Source organism: Podarcis bocagei (genome assembly GCF_964188305.1).
Source record: "Podarcis bocagei genome assembly, chromosome: W".
NCBI lineage: Eukaryota > Metazoa > Chordata > Lepidosauria > Squamata > Lacertidae > Podarcis > Podarcis bocagei.
In genome coordinates this window covers 48,750,963-48,772,639 of record NC_138131.1, presented here as the reverse complement: position 1 = coordinate 48,772,639, position 21,677 = coordinate 48,750,963, and positions in this window count along the sequence as shown.

Here is a 21,677-nt window from a genome sequence, read left to right as displayed (position 1 = left end):
GATAGGGAGATGCAGGAATTGCGGAAGTTTATTGACAAGAACCTGAAGCGAGGGTTCATAAGGGAATCGAGGGCGGTGGGGGGTAGTCCAGTGTTCTTTGTGGACAAGCAAGACTCCCATCAGCCCAGGCTCGTAGTGGACTACCGTGGATTGAACAGGGTGTCGGAACCAGTGACCTTCCCAATGCCCAGAATTGATGACATTTTGGCCAGGGTAAGGAAGGGGAAGATTTTTACCAAGCTGGACCTTCGGGGGGCGTACAACTTGATAAGGATGAGGGAGGGGGATGAATGGAAAACCACCATGTTCACCCCTCTGGGAGCCTTTGAGTACTTAGTTATGCCCTTCGGATTACAATCGGGATCGAGCACCTTTCAAGCTTTCATGCACCACGTGCTGGGGTCCCTGCTGTACAAGAATTGTGTAGCCTTCCTGGACGACGTCCTAATCTACTCAGAGAATGAGGAGCAGCATGTAAAAGACGTCAGGGAAGTGCTGAAGAGACTGCAGGAGCACCAGCTGTGGGTCAAATTGGAGAAGTGCCAATTCCACGCTCGATAGGTGGAGTTCCTTGGCTATCGGTTGTCAGACAAGGGCTTGGCCATGGACCCGGGGAAGGTGCAGGCCGTGCTAGAATGGAAGCCTCCCAAGAACAGGAAGGACGTGCAGAGGTTCTTGGGGTTTGCAAATTTCTACAGGAAGTTCATCAAGAACTTCGCCCATCTAACGGCACCCATAACGGATTGTCTCAGCAGTAAGAAGAAGTTCGAATGGACAGAAGAGGCCCAGCGTTCCTTTGAAAAGCTTAAGAGGGCTTTCGCGTCGGAAGAGCAGCTCCTACATGTGGATCTGCGGAAGCCGATGAGGCTAGAGACGGACGCGCCAGACAGAGCTGTGGGGGGCATATTGCTCCAGCAGGAAAATGGGGAACAGTGGAAGCCGTGTGCCTTCTTTTCCAGGAAGCTGAACAAGTCAGAGCAAAACTATACAGTGTACGATCGGGAACTGCTGGCAATTCACGAGGCCTTTTGACGATGGAGACATTTTCTCATAGGCGCACAGCACAAAGTCCAGGTGTGTACTGACCACAAGAACCTGGAATATTGGAGAACGGCGAGAGTGCTGAACCAACGACAGGTGCGGTGGGCACAGGAGTTTTCCAAGTTTAATTTTGAGATTAGGTACGTGCCTGGGAAGGAAAATGTCAGAGCAGACGCCCTCTCCCGCAAGCCCGAATACGCAGAAGGGGAGGGAGGGCCAGAAGCACGTCATGTCATTCCCGAGGGCAGATGGGTGTGTGGGGGAGTGTTCGTCGGGAGGCAAGAGCTGGCCGGGTTGACGAGGGATGATCAATATGCACAAACCAAAATCGAAGTAAAGGACGGGGCACTGTACTATAAGGGTGCATTGTACATACCTGAGGGGGATTTGAGGAGCAGAATACTCAAACAACTGCATGACAACCCCACGGCAGGACATTTTGGACAACATAAGACAATGCTACTGGTCACCAGGCAGTTTTGGTGGCCACGGGTGAGGGAAGATGTGAAGGAGTATGTACGTGGGTGCCAGTGCTGCCAGAGAGCGAAGCGGGAGAGGACAGCACCTGCAGGGTTACTGGAGCCCTTACCCACACCAGAGAGGCCATGGGAGGTGGTATCAATTGACTTTATGACGGACTTACCCAAAGCCAGGGGGAAAACGGCAGTAATGGTGGTAGTTGACTTGATGACCAAAATGTGCCATTTTATTGCGTGCTCGCATGCGGTGACTGCAGAAGAAACAGCAAAGCTGTTTGTAGAGCATGTTTTCAGGTTGCATGGCGCCCCCTTGAGGATTTTATCCGACAGAGGCCGGCAATTCACGTCCAGACTCTGGAGGAAGCTCATGAGTCTGCTGGACGTCGAGGTTGGGTTCTCAACGGCCAGACATCCAGAAACCAATGGACAAGCAGAGAGAGCTAACAGCATACTTCAACAATATCTATGCTGCTACGTCAGCGAGAGGGAGAAGGATTGGGTGGACAAATTAGCGCTGGCTGAGTTTGCATACAATAACGCAGAACATGTGTCCACAGGGATGAGTCCGTTTATGGCGAATTATGGGTGTCACCCCAGGGCTTTCCCCGGGGAAGGGGAGGGAAGTTGGAGTGTTCCCGCAGCTGAAAAATTTGTGGAAGAAATGGAGGCTTTACACCAACAGCTTAAGTTAAACCTGGAAAGGGCCAAGGAAGAGTACAAGAGGCAGGCAGACAAGCACCGCAGAGAGGGAGAAACCATAAGAGTGGGGGACCAGGTGTGGTTGTCTACCAAAGGGTTGCCGTTCAAAGGAGGGTGCAAGAAGCTAAGGCCAAAGAAACTGGGACCGTTCGAAGTAGCGCAGCAAGTTAATCCAGTGGCCTTTAGGCTCAAATTGCCATCTCACATGAAACTGCACCCCATGTTCCACAGGTCCTTACTCTCACCGTTCAGGGAGGGGAGGGAATTTCTGGGTCAGCAAAGTGAAACACCCTTGCATCCACAGATGGAGGAAAGGGAATTCAGTGGCCATGCAGCTGAAATTCTTGATTCCAGGTGGAGAGGGGGACGAGTGGAATATTTGGTGGCGTGGGAGGGGGAGCCAGAAGCGGAAAATGCATGGGTCCCAGCAGAAGAGATTAGGGATGAGTATCTGCAGGAGGAGTTTCATAGCAGGTATCCGGGAAAGCCCAAACCACCAGAGAGGTTCTGGGGGGAGCAATTTGGCACCACCGATGAAGAGGAAGAGTTTGAGGGTTTTCCCGCCTCCGAAGAGGAGGAAGGGGAATTGTCCGAAGAAGAATCCGACTGGGGAGATAGGGGAGAGAGAAGAGACAGCAGCAAATGGAGAGGGGTGTTTGAATCATCAGATGGAGGGGAGAGTTCCTTCCGGGGGTTTCCTGCATCACCGTCCGAGGAAAGGACGGGGGGGTTGGAGGGCCCTGGGAGGGAGGTGGATGTCAGGGAACTGACATCGGAGCAGAGGGGAGAGGCGAGGCTCCCGGACTCTGCAGGAGAGGGGAAGAGTAAGGGAAGAGAGAGAATGTCATCTGGGGAAGGAAGTTCAGGTGACACCAGGAAGAAGGGAGAGGCAGAGAGCAGCTCGGAGGCGAGGCTCCGAGACTCTTCCAGTGAAGTCAGTGAGGAGGGTGGAGGACCACCACTCAGCACGCCCACTCTGCGCAGAAGGCTTCCGCGCAGAGAGGCGAGGCGAAGGTTGTCCGTTAAGGAATTCTTATGCTGGAGGAAATTTAGGAGACACTCACTCACGGATTCTGCTAGCGACTGAGCAGCAGCGCAAAGGGCTGCTCAGTCATAAAAAGACACAACCACACCTAAGCAGTTTGGAACGGCTGGAGATTTACACACAAGCAACCCCATTTCCCGTGACACATACGTTAGGGAAAAGTGTGCATCAAAAATACATATATTTGTGGCAATAACAAACAGAAATGTGTTATTTTGGGGAAAATTGCTTGGAAAGAAATTAGGGGAAATGAGAACTAAAATTGTGTGTTTGTGTGTGTGTGTTTATTGGCTTATATAAACAAGAATAACATTATACAAGTTTTCTCATGTCATTAGTATGTCACAAAAATAGCATAATAATTGTGGAAAAATATCTGCAACATATGTTTCATTATTAGTGATCAGTGTATAAGTTCTTGGTTTATGAACTGGTTTAAACAATTAGGAAGAAGAAGAAGAAGAAGAAAAAGACAAAAGAGGGAGAGGGGTGGGGTCGGGTGGTTATGCTTCTCTTATTCTACTTACCGCATTTTTCGCTCTATAAGACACACTTTTCCCTTCCTAAAAAGTAAGGGGAAATGTGTGTGCGTCTTATGGAGCGAATGCAGGCGGGAGGCTCTGCTCAGTGCTCCCTTTTATTAGCCGTGTGGAGCTTGTGTGCGGCTCTTGGCTTTTCCCCAGGGAAAGAGCGCTTCACAGGCTCTTTAAAGGGAGCACAGGTCTTGGGGGAGCCTTAGCCATGCGCAAGTTCTCCCAGGCAACAGAAGCCTTCATCCCGCTGCCGGGGGCTGCGTGTGGCTATCCCAGAAGCCAGGACAGCAAGCGGGATCACTGCGATCTCGCTTGCTGTCCTGGCTTCTGGGATTCAGAATATTTTTTTTCTTGTTTCCTCCTCCAAAAACTAGGTGCGTTTTATGGTCTGGTGCGTCTTATAGAGCAAAAAATGTGGTAGTGTGTGTGAGGGGTTGTGTCAGCATTACTTGTATGAGTTCTTTTACTATTCACTTGTATGGGGAATTATACTTAAAATTATATAGAACACAATAACTATACAGTGGTACCTCGGGTTACATACGCTTCAGGTTACAGACTCTGTTAACCCGGAAGTGGTACCTCGGGTTAAGAACTTTGCTTCAGGATGAGAACAGAAATTGCACGGTGGCAGTGGGAGGCCCCTTTAGCTAAAGTGGTGCCTCAGGTTAAGAACAGTTTCCGGTTAAGAATGGACCTCCGGAATGAATTAAGTTCTTAACCCGAGGTACCACTGTATATGAAAATGAAAAATGGATATGTAGGTCAACATTTAATTACCCTAGAATCATTTTATCCAATTCATCCGAGCAGAAGCAACAACCACTGGACAGATGATCTTAGGATTCAACATGCTAATTTCCAGCAGTGTTCTCAAACTTGCAATTGCCAGTAGTGTGGCACCTCTGTTTTTGGTTCAATATAACAATTTAAACATTGTATATTTGTCTATTAAGGGTTTTTCCCCAAAGCTAAGTACAACAAAATAAAATACAGATACAGAAGTATGCAAAGGAACACAAATGAAACACAAAAATTTCCTTTGCTGGGGGCAGCATGGAAGAAAAAGAAAAATTGATGTCCTCAGAAGGCATGTAAAAGGTGAGTTCAGGTAAGTGCATCAGTTAGACAAGCCATAGGTTCTGAAAAACCATGGGTACAATTTAAAAAACCTACTTTTTTCTTACAACAGTCTTCCAAGGTAGGCCAGTATCACTTTCCTAACATAGCAGTGAGGTGACTGAGACTGAGAGGGAAGGTTCTTGCATCAAGTTACAAAATACATAAGAAGCTGCCTCGATACTCGCTCAGAATATCTGAATGGAATTAAATCTATCTATTCCGAACAATTCGCTAGATTAATAATTAACAATACTTTAACGGAAAGAATTGAGATAACGAAGGGGACAAGGCAGGGCTGCCTGCTATTGCCATTATTATTCATAACAACACTAGATGTTCTGCTGAAAAAAATAACTGAAACAAAAAGAGTAAAAGGTATAGAAATTGGTTTAAAAGAATACAAATATAAAGCTTTTGCAGATGATGTAGTGTTGACGTTGGAACAACTAATAAATAGTTCAATTGAGGCAATGGAAAAAATAGAAGAATATTGTCATCTTGCTGGATTTAAATTTAATAAGAGCAAAACAAAACTACTAACAGAAAACATGGATAGTAAAGAAATAGAAGAGTTACAAATGAAAACAGGACTAACAATTGCAAAAAAAAGTAAAATACTTGGGGGTATGGCTAATGACAAAAAACATCAACTTATATAAAGATAATTACGAAAAGGTGTGGACAGAGATTAAACAAGACCTGGAAATTTGGACCAGAATGAAATTATCGTTGATGGACAGAATTGCTGATATTAAAATGAACATGCTTCCGAAACTGTTAATCTTATTCCAGACCATTCCTATTATATGTGGAACGAAACAATTTGACATCTGACGAAAACTTATTTCTAAATATATCTGGCTGGGAAAGAAACCTAGGATCAAATATAAACTCCTGACTGATGCAAAAGAAAGAGGTGGATTCTCCCAGCCAGATCTAAAAATTTATTATGAAGCATCTTGTTTTTGTTGGTTGCGTGATTGGATAGCATTAGACAATGAGGAGGTACTAGATTTAGAGGGATTCGATAATAGATACGGGTGGCACGCCTACCTGTGGTATGGAAAGACAAAAGTTCACAGAGGGTTTCTGCACCACATCATTAGAAAATCCTTGTATGAGGTATGGACTAGACATAAAAATCTCTTAGAACGTAAAACTCTGTGAGGTCTGGCCAGAGCAGAATACAGTAGCACTATTACTTCCCTTGATCTAGATGCTATACTCCTATTGATGCAGCCCAGAATTGCATTGGCTTTTTTAGCTGCCGCGTCACACTGTTGGCTCATGTCAAGTTTGTGGTCAACCAAGACTCCTAGATCCTTTTCACATGTACTGCTCTCAAGCCAGGTGTCCCCCATCTTGTATTTGTGCCTCTCATTTTTTTTTGCCCAAGTACAATACTTTACATTTCTCCCTGTTAAAATTCATCTTGTTTGTTTTTGCCCAGTTCTCTAATCTGTCAAGGTCGTTTTGAAGTGTGATCCTCTCCTCTGGGGTGTTAGCCACCCCTCCCAGTTTGGTGTCATCTGCAAATTTGATCAGGATGCCCTTGAGTCCACCATCCAAGTCGTTGATAAAGATGTTGAATAAGACCGGGCCCAAGACAGAACCCTGTGGCACCCCACTAGTCACTCTTCTCCAGGATGAAGAGGAACCATTGATGAGCACCCTTTGGGTTCGGTCAGTCAGCCAGTTACAAATCCACTGAGTGGTAGCATAGTCAAGACCGCATTTTACCAGCTTCTTTACAAGAATATCATGGGGCACCTTGTCAAATGCCTTGCTGAAATCAAGGTAGGCTACATCCACTGCGTTCCCTTCATCTACCAGGCTTGTAATTCTGTCAAAAAAGGAGATCAGGTTAGTCTGACATGACTTATTTTTGAGAAATCCATGCTGACTATTGGTGATCACAGCATTCCTTTCTAGGTGCTCATAGACTGTTTGCTTAATGATCTGCTCCAGAATCTTCCCTGGTATTGATGTCAGACTGACTGGGCGGTAATTATTTGGGTCCTCTCTTTTCCCCTTTTTGAAAATAGGGACAACATTTGCCCTCCTCCAGTCTGCCGGGACTTCGCCTGTTCTCCAGGAATTCTCAAAGATGACTGCCAGTGGTTCTGAGATCACATCTGCTAGTTCTTTTAATACTCTTGGATGCAGTTCATCTGGCCCTGGAGACTTGAATACATCTAAACTAGCCAAGTATTCTTGTACTATCTCCTTAGTTATTCTGGGCTGTGTTTCCTTTGCTGAATCATTTGCTCCAAATTCTTCAGGTCGGGCATTGTTTTCTTTATCGGAGAAGACTGAGGCAAAGAAGGCATTGAGGAGTTCAGTCCTTTCTGTGTCCCCTGTTTGCATTTCACCATCTTCTCCTCTGAGTGACCCCACTGTTTCTTTGTTCTTCCTTTTGCTACGAACATACCCATAAAAGCCTTTTTTGTTGCTTTTAACCTCTCTAGCAAGCCTGAGTTCATTCTATGCTTTAGCTTTTCTGACTTTGTGTCTACACGTGCTGGCTATTTGCTTGAATTCCTCTTTGGTGGTTTCCCCCCTTTTCCATTTTTTGTACACATCCTTTTTTAATCTTAATGAGGTCTCTGTTATTCTTCTCTCCCTTAATTTTGACCCAAATGCTCTCACTTTGGCTTTGAGGTTCTAAATCTTGGATCTCTTCACAGGTATACACATCCCTGACATATAACGCCACTCCTCCTCCTTTCTTGTCTGGTCTGTTTCTCTGAAATAGATTGTATCCCCCCATTATTACATTCCAATTGTGGGACTTATCCCACCAGGTTTCAGTGATGCCTATTATGTCATATTTAGTTTGCTGTACCAAGAGCTCAAGCTCATCTTGTTTATTTCCCATGCTTTGCGCATTAGTGTACAGACATTGAAGTCCATTAATCATTCCCCCGTGTCTCTTATTTAAGGATTTTTTCCTCCCACCACTAGGTCTGCGTGCTGTTTGCTCCATTTGGTCTATGACATGTTACTGGAGGGGGATGGTAAAGTAAAGTTAAAATCATTCAAAGAATTGAGAGGATAATTAACCGATTGGTTACAATACCACCAATTACAAGATATCTTTAAGAAAGACAATAAAAGCAATGGTTTTAGTAACATCCAATCAGAGATTAAGACAGAACTGCTGGGTAGTAATAAGAAAATGATATAAAAAATGTATAAGGTACTACTAGAGTGCAAAACAAAGGATGAGGAGGTAAAGAGTGTGATGATAAGATGGGCACAGGATCTGGGGCATAATATTGATTTTGAGAGGTGGCAGGTAATGTGGAATAAAACAATCAAATTTACGGCATGTGTGGCACTTAAAGAAAACTGAATGAAAATGATGTACCGTTGGTACATCACACCAAGTAAATTAGCCAAAATGTATAGAAGCCAAGATAAATTATGTTGGAAATGTAGGGAAGAAGAAGGGAATTTCCTACATATGTGGTGGACTTGTACCAAAGTTAAAATCTTCTGGGATACTATTTATAATGAATTTAAAAAAGGTCAATACCTTTTAAAATTCATTATAAATAGTAAAAAGCCAGAAGTATTTGGATTAGGATTAATTGACGAGGAAATCCACCAAAAAGATGTTAACCTATTCATGTACTCCACAACGGCGGCAAGAATCCTTCTGGCCCAAAAATGGAAACAGCAAGAGCTCCCCACTCTAGACGACTGGCAGATAAAGATGGTAGAGTACGTGGAACTGGCAAAGTTGACGGAGAAAATTAGGAACCGACCCGCTGAAAGATTTCAAAGGGACTGGAGCAAATTTATAAATTATTTGAAAGAAAGTTGTAAACACCTAAAACGTTTGTAACATTAATGTGAAATGTTTTGTAATGTGGAAAGAAGGAGCTAATTTACAAATGAAAGGGTGATTGTTAAATGATTATATATGGTAAAGAAGTGATTATAGAAATGTGACAAATATGTTAAACTAATAGGAAAGTCAGAAAGAATGATGGAAGGAAGTCGATGCTCGCTTGGAGCAGTAATATAAGCTTGGGATATGTATTATAAAATGAAATGAAATATGGAAAACTCAATAAAAACCATGATTTAAAAAACAACAACAACAGAATATCTGTCCGCATAGCCCTGATGGGGTCTCAGGGAGTGACAATTCTTCCCTAGTTCTTATTTAATCAGAGATGCCAGGGAAGGGACCTGGGACCTTCTGCATGCCACCGAGCTACAATGTTTCCCCCTCAAATACATAAATATGTGGTGAAGAGATTAGTCATTTGAAGAGAGAATTTTCCATGTTTGTGTCCTGATAATCTGATCAAGTGACCAGAGCCTGATTTCATGATGGCTCAAGATAGACTCAGCAGACCATTGGGGGTTGGGGTGTAGCATGAGGACACAGCCCAGGAAAGCCTGTTACTGTGGTTTCAGCTGACAATGACAGTCAAGGCCAAAGAAACGGATGCTCAGACTGATACAAAGTAATGTGACCATGGCATGTGTTGCCTCACCACTTGTACCATGTATCTCAGAAACAAAGGAAGCCGACACCATTCTATGTGGCCAAAGAATGGAAATGGAGATAAGCACAGCTGTGGTCACCTTGTCAAATATCAACGCAGCAGTCTGTTTGTCTTATGCCCACTCTAGCTGTCAGCTGAAATGTCCCGTGCTGCTATTATGTCATCCTGGCCACCCCAAAAGGTAGCCTGAGCTTGTGGGGACTCGCGAAGCGGGCAGTTCAGTTCAAGGGTGGCTCGGGGGCCGGTTAAACGACCCCCATGGGCTGCTTAGAAGCCACCCAGAGTGGCTGGAGAAACCCAGCCAGATGGGCGGGGTACAAAGAATAAATCATACAATGTTTTTAAACAAATAAAAAAAAAACCCTAGTTTAATCCATGGTAACATTAGCACTGTATACAGCAATGGGCTCCTTGAATATCTTTATGTATTTATTTAAAATATTTTTACTTTTGCTCTTGTTACCGGAGAATCCGAGGGCTCCCTTGGGCAGAAATCAAGACACCAACCAAAGCAATTTGGAGCAAATCAGCAGCCTGTAGGCTCGGTCTTTATTGAAGAAAGACTGTCGCGACAGGACTCCCACCGCCCACGAGGTGAAGCAAGATGGAAGCCCAGAACAAAAGAAGACCCCAACTTTTATTAGCTTCTAATCCCCTGAGTTACACCCCTAGAAATACATCGTAACTACATCATGACTACATTAAAAACAGGAGGAGTCAGGGGAGGGGTTGCTCAGGTAATCTGAGTACCATGACACCTGGCCAGAGCCCCTTTCCCCCCTCCCCATGAGTCATTTCCAGAAGACAAAAGGATAGGCGCAGTTTCCTGCCCCCTGAGGGGAATCTGATCACTGTCCCTTTGTCATAGTCCGTGTTGAATCCACTAGTGTATGCAGTTCGTTGTGTTCTTGATAGTCTTCTGTCTGAGCCCATCAAGATGACTATCAAGGTTGCCATGCCAACTGGGAAGGGCTGTAGTGTACGTGCCTCCTTGCTTGAGGGATTATGGCCACCCCCCTTTGATAGTCCTTGTGATATGAAGCAGAATAAAAGTGGTCCGGTGAAGATCCGATGTACGGCTGATTTATAGTGAATTTATGAAGAAAACTGTCCTAGAAGTTCAAAGCGCTTTCGCTTTTCCGGAAGCTGGTTGCAACATTTTGATTAGATCAGTCACAGTCAATTGAACTCGGAAACTTTGTATTTGAGAGCTGTCAAAGTATAGGGAAGCGCGCCTTTGCCTGCAGTACCTGCGTGGCCGCCACAAGGGGCGCTGTTCGGTAGCACTGATTGGTTGAAGCGGCAGCCGATTGACCTCGAGTTCGGAGAGTTGGTCAACCCATAAGAATAGGGCGAGGTAGAGTTTCACGGTCTACTCAGGGAAAAGATATGAAAATAACAGGGGTTCCGTGCGGAGCTGTCAAGTTAGTGCTCCCTTATTTACGGAAGGTTTTCAGGGGATGCCCCTCTAGAAGGGGCATCTCCAGGCTCGGGGAGGTGGGAGGTGTGTGTGTGTGGGGGAGGTGTGTGTGTGTGTGTGTGTGTGTGTGGAGCTTGTGCATTACAGTGTAATGAAGGGGGGTCTCCTGCTACACTCTCCTTTCCTTTCTTCTGAAAAGATCAAGGCAGTTAACAAAAAATACAAAAATCAAGCCATAATTTAGCAATTTAAAATATTTGTTGGGAAAGCAGAAGCAGGAAAAGAAACCTACCCCGTACCTCTCCTAGCAGAGAAGCTCCTATGACAGCAAGGACCCCTTGCAAACAAAAAGATACAAGAAAGATCCTTCTTCTGGGGCCTGCCTGGTGTTAGCCTGTGTGTAGTTCAGATTCGGAAGTTTGATTGCATTTCCTGCCATTTTGGGTGCAGAGTGCTCTGTGTCAGAGCTGGCCCACACCTCCTTGCAGGCATGTCTTAAGCAACTGTCCAACTGCAGCAGCCCCATTTCCTTTGTAAAAGACGATGAGGAACCCAACAGAGGATGAAGTACCAAGGCACTGATGCCCCTGCTATTTGCAGAATTCTAATGATCCCAGCAGAGCTGATTCTCTACTGAGGACTTGTTGCCTCAGTTGGCCGGAATGACTGACTGCAGGTACAAGGCAGGGCAGACCTCGTAGATACCCAGGGCTTTAGCCCCCTCAATATTTCTAGGAAGGGTGCTCAGTCCCCCCAGTATTGAGGGGACTGCCATCCCCCACCACCAGGCTGTTGCTGTGGCCACAAATGACTGTCCCCAGCAGCCGTGGGAGGCCAAGGGCCCTGTTAGCCACGAGGGACATGCGACAAATATGAATGGGCACGCCTGGCAGGGGAGGCGAAGATGGAGGAGAGGAGAGGGGAGGGGGGAAATTTGATTTAATCCATTTGCATTCTGCAGGGTATCATAACAGGTTTCCAAACAAATAAACAACTTTTAACCAAGACGAAGGAACCAGAATGATTGGCAACTCAAACTAGAGCAAAATCCTTAGTTTTTCACCCCATCTTAATGCAGCCTATGGGACCAAACAATTCATTTGGCGCCGGGCGTAGGTACCTGAGCGGGACGTACGACAGGTGTGGATGAACACATCTAGGTCACATTGAGTAATTTGACCACACAGATGGGCCAGTGAGTGAAAGATGAAGGAGAATTTGGAATGTTAATAACTCCTCCCACCCATCTCAGGCAAACTGGTGGGGCAGCTACATGCATTCTCGGAAAACACAAGATTATTAAATCCATTCCCAGCTGGATTAAATCCTGGCCATGGGGGCTCAGCCCGCCCCCCTCCACTATCCTCCATCGCCAGGTTGTAGTTATGGGGCTGCAAATGACAGTCACCTACAGCTGCAGGAGGCACACACCATAGGTAGCCGAGTGGGACATGAGAGAATCAGAACAGGTGGAGTCTTCACCATCTATCTCCTATGAGAGAAGCAACTGTGACAGTAAGGACCCCTTTCTAAACCAAAAGATACAAGAAAGCAGGGGTAACGGGTATATGGGGCTTCAGCCCCCTCAATATTTCTAGGCAGGGGGATCAGTCCCTCCGATACCGAAGGGGCCGCCACTGGCCACCGCTGGGTTGTTATGGGACTGCAAGTGGCCGTCTTGAGCAGCCACAGGAGGCATGGGATGTAGGTAGCCAAGTAGGACATGCGATGGACGTGGATGGACACGCCTGGGTCACATCCGAGGAATTTGACTGCAATTTGGCAAAAAGCTGATTACAGAATAGCAGCTGCCTCTTGAATTGTGCCCGCCATCCCTTCTCCTGCCTGTGAGTAGCTGCTTGGTCTGCCTATGCAGCTTCAGTCAAGTTAGCCTTGAAAAGTTTGTGCATTCTGGCCCCACCATTCTCCCCCCACCGCCGCCACTGCTTACCTATTCGCCTACTTTTCACCTTTGAATCCCTGGATTAGTACATGTGGAATGTGCACATAAGCACAGAGAGTGAAATTATGTGAACAGTCAAGTCCACAGTAATTTGAAATGAAGCATTTCCAGGTACAGGAGGTAATTATCCCTCAGGTGAGAGACAAATTTCTTTCAAGAGGAATTTCTTGGTAGGCTGAAGCAGTATTTGCCTTACAGCGCCTGTCACCAATATCTCCTGGAACTGAATCATAGGCCTTCTAAGCACCGATCATTGCAGGAAATTGTCAAGATCTAGTGGTGACCTGATGCTTAACAATGTAGCAGAAAATGTGATTTATTGTTTTTCATACCTCATTATCTACCACAAGATTCTCTGCGGGTCATTATCCTTCTTTGGAGGTCTTTAAGCAGAGGCTTGACAACCATATGTCAGGAGTGCTCTCATGGTGTTTCCTGCTTGGCAGGGGGTTGGACTCGATGGCCCTTGTGGTCTCTTCCAACTCTCTGATTCTATGGAGCCTGGCAACCCAACAAAGCAAGATGCATACGCGAGGGCACTAACAATGAGCAAAAAAAAGAGGCGAGAGCACAGTTTAGCCTTTTGAGAAGCAGAGGGGCTTATGGAATCTGTGTGTCAAGTTTTGCAACCTCTGGGGAACTTGCTTGTGATGCTGCAGTTACTTGGCACAGAGAAACGAAACATCACATCTCTCTTAACTGAACCATCCTACAGACTGGAAGTACTGTACATTATGAGTGCATGGCGAGTTGCTGCCAAATGTTTGCCTGCTTGATTTCCCTCGCACATAAGCAGACTTCAGCTGAAATCACATGTGGGCATGTAAGCATGAACTGAACTACTGACTGAAACACTGGCAGGCATTTCTGTGGACACAGATGTAATTTTCTTCCAGCTATGATCATGGGGACAGCTGTACCTGACTCTGTTTACAGTCCAAATTGCATTAACATTTCCCTGGTTGGAAAGACAGACACAGCCGAAGAGGGTACATCTGGTCAAGTGTAGAAGGAAGTCAGAAAATGGGTGATTGATACCCAAGTCATTTCTTTCCCCTGGGATGTAAACAGGTTTTGCCTTCTCACCCACGCCCCACCACTTTCATGTGACAAAGAGTGTTCTCCTTAATGGAGAGCGCTGGTTGCGGTGGGGTCTATCAGGCCACACACCCCCTCCTTGGTTGCCAGGCATGATTGAAAAGTTGGCCTGTGGCAATGATTAGTTGGTTGAGTTGCTGGGGCAATTTATGTGTTGCAATTTGGTGGGAGGGATCTAATGCTTTATACTCTGTGCACGCAGCTTGGAAACTTTCTCTTTGCTGCGTGCATCGGAACACCCGCCCGCCCGCCCTAAATTTAAGGGTTTTCTGCGTCGACCTTGCTATGCCTGTCATGGGGTCATCTGCTGTTGTGGCAGGGGACTGGTAGGAATTTTGTCCATCTGGCTGATTTGTTTTTTGCCTACTGCAAATCGTCACAACTTGTAAGTTGCGGTTAGGCATTGGTTATCAAATTGTTTGGAACAGGGGCAAGGATTGGCTGGGCCTGCCCCTCCAACGCTGCTGCGGAAAGGGAATTCCGTTAAAGGAACCCAGGGGCTTGCCATGTTTTCGTCCGAATCCCTGGAATGGGGCTAGGACCGGCAAGCCCTAGGGAGCATGCAGGGAGAAGTGAGGGCCTGTCGCTCAGCTCCATTTCTCCCCAATATTGTTTTCCCTTACTGGCTTTCGGTGGAATCCGGAAGTAAGTTCTGTCCCCAGGCGGGGGGCGGGGGGGGGACAGATAGTCTTAACCAATGCTGCACGTAGACAGGATTGGAATGAGTGGCACAGGGAAAGCAAGATTGGCTAAAACGAAAGCTAAACAACTGGTACAAACAACCTTGACTTCTCCGCCACGCAGATCATCTGTCCCAGCTGTTTTAGGGACACAAGAAGGGGTAGCTGAGCAAACACCATTAGAGGATATGGCTTCAGGAGGATCTGCAGCAGTCTTGGATCAAATTTTGGGACAATTGGAAATTTTAAATAAGAAGGCGGATGAGCATTCGTCCAAAATTGACCAAGCCACAGCCACTATAAGCAAACTGAATGACCAAGTTGCTCAACATACACAAGCAATTGGGAATCTCCAGGAAGCAACTGCAGAAAATCACAAATTGGCTGAGGAAGCTAACCAAAAAGCCGTGGAAGCCAATCAGAAGGTTGAGGAAATAAAGGTGGAGGTAAAGCCCTTGCACAAACAGATTGGTGAACAGCAGGCCTACCTGTCTATGGTTGAACTGAGAAATAGGGAAAACAACCTTAGATTGAGAGCAATCCCAGAACTTGAACAGGGAGATTTGATCGGCTATTTGACATCGGAATTCTCAAAGTTCTGGGGGATAGAAGAAGATAAGGATTTTAAAATTGTAAGTGCTTTTAGATTGGGAAGAGTGGTGAGGAAGGACAGATCCAGAGACTGTTTGATCATTTTGAGATCCAAGCAAGAGAGAGATAAAATACTAGGCCTTCATTTTGGAAAATCACTTGACATTCAAGGCAACAGAGCAGAAACTTACAAAGATATTCTGAAACAACTCTTGGACCTTAGAGCTACATACACGGAATTAACAAAACTACTGAAAGGCAACTCAATTCCCTTTAGGTGGGAATTTCCTCAAGGATTATCCTTCAACTTCAAAGGAAAGAAAGTTAAAATTAAGACAGCAGAAGACCAACAAAAGTTTTTGAACGACCACAAAGAGGACCTTCAGAAAGGAGCAATAGCATCCTGGCCACCACCTCCGCCGGTACCTGCACCTACACCTGCACCCTGGGGACCAGAGGATTCAAAGGAAGAGACGCCACCACCAAAGGAGTAACAGATTGATCCAGGATGACTCTGCAGCTTCTTAGTTGGAACATTAATGGCGGGAATTCCCCGGAAAAAAGAAGAAGAATATTTCACATATTGCAAAAAGAACAATTGGACATTATTTGCTTGCAGGAAACGCATGTGACTAGGCTCCATAGGAAAGTGTTAATCAATAAAAGATTAGGCCAAGAATTTATCTCATCGGAGAGAGTTAAGAAAAGAGGAGTGGTGATTTATGCAAAGGAGAGCCTGTCACCAAAATTTTTATTTAAAGATGAGCAAGGAAGAATTTTGGCTATTGAGATACAGACTCAAGGAGAAAAGTTTTTAATTTTAGGAATCTATGCACCGAATGAGGGGAAATCAGAATTCTATAAGCAACTGCATGAGACAATGCTGGACTATTTGGACTATACCAACATCATTATGATGGGAGTTATGAATGGGGTGGTCTCCACAAATATGGACAAGTCACAAAATCAAAACTTAACAAAAGACGGCAGACTACCTAAAACCTTTTTTGAACTAATTGACAATATGGACTTGATTGACATTTGGAGGACAAAGAACCCCCTAGGTAAAGAAGGAACATTCTTTTCTGAAGCCCATCTGTCTTGGACAAGAATCGACCAAATATGGATAACTAGAGGGCTGGCACCTAAGACCAGAAAAGTGGAAATCTGTCCCAAAACCTGCTCCGACCATAACGCTATGAAAGTGGAAATGAGACTTACTCCAATCGGTTCCTTCAGATGGAAAATGAATGACACCCTATTAAGAGATCAGGAGATTGTGAAGAAGGCCCAAAAAACTTTGAAAGACTACTTTGAAATAAATTTGAATACCACGGTGGAAAAAAGAGTAATCTGGGACGCAAGTAAAGCTGTTATGAGAGGGTTTTTGATACAACAGAACACAATAAAGAAAAGACTTTGGAATGAAAAAAAGGATAAGATCTTAGAGAAGATAAGAGATGGTGAGAAAAAATTGAGATCAAAACCAAAATCACAGGAGGTTCTGAGAGAAATCAAATTCCACCAAGCACAATATGCTAAATTGATAAATCAAGAAGTTGAGTGGAAAATTAAACAAATGAAACAAAAATCATTTGAATCAGCGAATAAGTGTGGGAAACTGCTAGCATGGCAGTTGAAGAAGAGACAAAAAATGAATACGGTTACAAACCTAGAGATTGAAGGGAGAAATATCCAGAAACCAGAGGAAATTAGAAAGTGCTTCCAGAGATACTTCAAACAACTTTATACGCAAGGGCCGCAAAATGAGACGGAGATAGACCAATTCATAAAAATTAATGGGTTACCGAAATTATCTCAGGAAAAGAGAACAATCCTGAACTATAAGATAACACAACATGAAATTGAGGGTGCCATTCAGAATATGCAACTAGGCAAATCTCCAGGGCCAGATGGTCTTACCTCCAAGTATTATAAAACATTGAAAGATTTTTTGATACAACCACTATTGGAGGTTTGTAATCAGATCATGGAGGGGAAGAAGGCGCCGGAATCGTGGAAAGAAGCTTTCATCACATTGATACCTAAATTGGAAACTGAAAAGACTCAACTTAAGAACTACCGTCCCATCTCACTCCTAAATGTGGATTACAAAATTTTTGCAGATATCTTGGCGAATAGACTCAAAAAAGTGTTAAATGAAGTAATTCATAAAGACCAGGCAGGCTTTCTCCCAGGTAGACATTTGTTTGATAACACTAGGAACATTATTGACATTTTGGAACTTTTGCAAACCAACATAAATACAAAAGCAGTGTTAATTTTTATTGATGCAGAGAAGGCCTTTGACAACATTTCTTGGAAATTCATGAAGAAAAACCTTGAAGGGATGGGAGTGGGACGGGGGTTTGAAAATGGAATAGAGGCAATTTACTCAGAGCAAAAAGCTAAACTGATAGTTAACAATGTGGTGACAGAAGAGTTTAAAATTGAAAAAGGAACACAACAAGGTTGCCCCATATCCCCTTTGTTATTTATCTCAGTCCTGGAGGTGTTTTTGAACATGATTAGGGAGGACCGGTTGGTGCAAGGAATACAGGTCGGAGTGAAACAATACAAACTGAAAGCTTTTGCAGATGACTTGGTTTTAACATTACAGGAGCCAGAATCTAGCACGAAAAGAGTTTTAGAATTAATTCATGAGTTTGGTCGTGTGGCGGGGTTTAAACTGAACAAGCAAAAAACCAAGGTTTTGGGGGGGAAAATGACAACTGAGGAATCAGAAAGGTTTCAGAAAGAGACAGACCTAAAAATTGTAAAGAAGGTGAAATACCTAGGGGTAAATTTGACTGCTAAAAACCTGAACTTATTTAAAGACAATTATGAAAAATGTTGGCTAGAAATTAAAAAGGATCTAGAAACTTGGTCAAGATTGAAACTTTCCTTGTTGGGTCGAATTGCAGCTATAAAGATGAATGTATTGCCAAAGATGTTGTTTTTGTTTCAAACCCTACAGATTGTGGACAGAGTGGAGTGTTTTGGAAAGTGGCAGAAAGATATTTCTAAGTTTGTCTGGCAGGGCAAAAAGCCCAGAATAAAATTTAAGATTTTAACTGATGCAAAGGAAAGAGGGGGATTTGCCCTGCCGGACTTAAGGTTATATTATGAAGCCGCAGCCTTCTGCTGGATGAAGGATTGGTTACTGTTAGAGAACACTGATGTCCTAGATCTGGAAGGGTTTAATAATGCTTTTGGATGGCATGCATATTTGTGGTACGACAAGGTAAAGGTTCACAAAGATTCACAAAGAGATAAATCTAACATACGAAGATTTACTGATAAGCTCCCGTGAAAACTGGAAACTAAGACCGTACGAGGAACTGAAAGGAAAGCTGAAGGGTTGGCTACAGTACCATCAGATCAATGCAAGATGGACGGAAGACAAAAAAGTAGGAATGAGCGAAAAGAAATCAAAATTCCAAATTGAAATAATTGAAAGTAAATCTAAATTATTATCCAAAATGTAGAATATTTTATTGGAAGAGGATACTAAAGATGTAGAAATTAAAGAAGTTATGGTAAAGTGGGCAAGAGATTTGGGGCACAATATAGAATACGAGAAATGGTCGAAATTATGGAATCAGGGAATAAAATTTACAGCAAGTGTAGCAATTAGAGAAAACCTAGAAAAGATGATATACAGATGGTATTTAACGCCAGAAAAATTAAATAGGATGTATAAGACCGGTAACAAGGCTTGCTGGAGATGTAAAACAAATGAAGGGAATTTTATACATATGTGGTGGACATGTGAGGGAATAAAAAATTTTTGGAATCAAATATATGATGAACTAAAAAAAATATTTAGACTCACATTTCCCAAAAAACCAGAGGCCTTTTTACTAGGGATGGTAGGAAAAGAAATACCGGAAAAAGACAAAACCCTGTTCCAATACGCAACAGCTGCGGCTAGAATGTTAATTGCCCAGAATTGGAAAAACCCAACTATACCAACGGTGAAGGATTGGCAACTGAAGCTATATGATTTTATAGAATTGGCAAGAATGACGCAAAGAATCAGAAATCAAAAAAATACAAAGTTAAAAGAGGACTGGAATAAATTTATGGTATATAGTGAAGGCGATTCTGGTAACCTAACAACTGCAGTAGGTCTGATTTAACTCTTCCGATGTCATAAACCATAAACTAAAAACCAACACCAGCTGTAAGACGAATTTATCAAAAGTAGAAACCCGAAATCAGGAGGGAAGGAAGTCGATGTAAACGTGTGGTATATGTTTTTTTTCCTGTTCTTTCTTTTGCTCTTTTTTCTTTATTTTTTCTTTTTCTATTTAATGTCCTTTTAACGTTTAATGTCTAACTTTTAATGTCTCTTTTTGGCTGTGCTTCTTTGGATGTGTGTGATGAAGGAAATACAATAAAAAGCATTTATAAAAAAAAAAAGGTAAAGGTTCACAAAGGATTCAAAAACCATATTGTCAGAAAAGCAATATTTATTGTCTGGACAAAATATAAAGACTTATTAGAAAACAAGACCCCGAGATGGTTATCACCAATGGAGGCGAAGGCCCGAAAAAGACTCAATATGGAGGCCGGTTGGCAGAAATATTGGGAAATAATAGAAAAAATCGGAGATAATTGGAGGTTGCAGAGTTTGGAAAAATTAAAGAATAAGGTGCGAGATTGGTTACACTATGCTCAAATTCAAGAGGTATTTAAATTGGATAAAAAGATAGGATTCCAGGTGGAAAAATCGAAGTTAGAGACAGAATTGTTAGAACCAAAGACTAAGGTACTTTCAAGAATGTATAACTTGCTGCTTAAATGGAACACTCAGGATGAGACAGTCAAATCAGCCGTGATAAAATGGGCACAGGATATTGGGCATAACATTATGTTTGAGGACTGGGAAAGGTTATGGACCACCGGAATGAAATTCACGGCATGTAATGCCTTGAAGGAAAACATTATGAAAATGATATATAGGTGGTACATGACCCCAGTCAAGCTTGCAAAGATATATCACCTGTCTGATAATAAATGCTGGAAATGTAAGGAGGCTGAAGGGACATTTTTTCACCTCTGGTGGACTTGTCCAAAAGTGAAGGCCTTCTGGGAAATGATCTACAATGAGCTAAAAAAGGTATTTAAATATACCTTTACCAAGAAACCAGAGGCCTTCCTTTTGGACATAGTCGGCCAGAAAGTGCTAAAAAAGGACAGAACCTTTTTTATGTACGCGACTACAGCAGCAAGAATACTTATTGCAAAACATTGGAAGGCACAAGATTTGCCCACACTGGAAGAGTGGCAGACGCAACTGATGGACTATATGGAACTGGCTGAAATGACTGGCAGAATCCGGGAGTTGGGAGAAGAAACAACGGAAGAGGACTGGAAAAAATTTAAAGACTACTTACAAAAACAATATAAGTTATATGAATGTTAAGAAATTGCATGGTCTAGAAAAATATGGCTCCAGTAATTTGATTGTGAGATATAGAAACTAAGTTATAAGCAAGATAAGGTCGAAGTTTAAAGTAATACAATGTTTAATTTAAGGTACAAATAACTGACAAAAACTACTTTAAAATTAAAAATATAACGTTTGAAAAGTACAAAATAAGATATGAAATAAGGTAATAATTTGCTGGTATTTTCTATTATAAAGAACGCAGGGTAAGGGAGATGTGAGGAAGTCCAGTTAGTTATATAAAAAAGTTTTTGAATAGTTATGTTTTTGTTTTTCTTTTTTCTTTTTTCTATCTATAGTGTTTGTTGGTGTTCTTGCATTTGGTGTTTTGTTTGTTATTCTGTTTGGTGAGGGGATTTTGTGTGTTTACTCTTTATTGTGTGTTTTAAAACTTAATAAAATATTTTATATTAAAAAAAAAAGATAGTCTTAACCAATGCCTAAGCAACCACTAACAATCATGTATGTTAATAAAGTTGTGGCCAAAATTATGCCAAAAACCTTAAACAAAAATTATGTGTGTGTTGTGAGTTATTTGAGGGGTGGCTTGGGCATCTTGACACGCAATTACACTTATCAAGTAATGGCAAGGTTGTGTGAAATGCCTGTAAAGCACATAGGGTGTTTCCCACATTCAGTACCAGAGAGAAAAGCAGGAATGTGTTTAAGCTAAAGGTGTACTGCGATGTTTCGTTATAAAGCTTCTGAATTTCATGGATTAGGAAGTACTGAAATTTTCTAATATATATAAATGTATTAGCTGGGCTTCTATGGGTGAAAGAAAATCAAAAGCCTTTCTGCCTCGCCCCTTTCTCCTCTAAGAACGCTGAAGCCTCATTATCAACAGCTGTGTCTTTCCCCAGCTACCGTAAATTTCGCTCTATAACACGCAGATTTTTTCTCCTAAAAAGTAAGGGGAAATGTCTGTGCGTGTTATTGAGCGAATGTGTGGTCCCTGGAGCTGACTCGCCGGAGCGCAGGGGCAAAAATAGGCAAAAATCAGGCAAAAATAAGATCGGGCGGGCGGG